The sequence below is a fragment of the Sinocyclocheilus grahami genome, unplaced genomic scaffold (assembly GCF_001515645.1).
Source record: "Sinocyclocheilus grahami isolate Dianchi unplaced genomic scaffold, SAMN03320097.WGS_v1.1 scaffold267.1, whole genome shotgun sequence".
Classification (NCBI taxonomy): domain Eukaryota; kingdom Metazoa; phylum Chordata; class Actinopteri; order Cypriniformes; family Cyprinidae; genus Sinocyclocheilus; species Sinocyclocheilus grahami.
This window is the reverse complement of record NW_015505446.1, coordinates 318,185-318,444: the sequence shown is the minus strand read 5'-3', so window position 1 is coordinate 318,444 and position 260 is coordinate 318,185.

Sequence of the window (260 nt, the reverse complement as noted above, 5' to 3'; positions counted from 1 at the left end):
AAACAGTATCACAAAACGAACCCTGTTTACCGAGCTGTTATGACCAGCTATTTAAGAACAAATAAAATATACATTTGTGCGTAAATCCCTGCAAAAAAAAACATCAAAATATTAGCAGATGACTAAATAGGGATTCAAAGAGACAGGAAACGCCTTCCAACAGCAAAAAAATAAGGCTGAATAACACCGTTTCGTACTACTACTAACGTTTTTCATCACACACACACACACACACACACACACACACACACACACACACA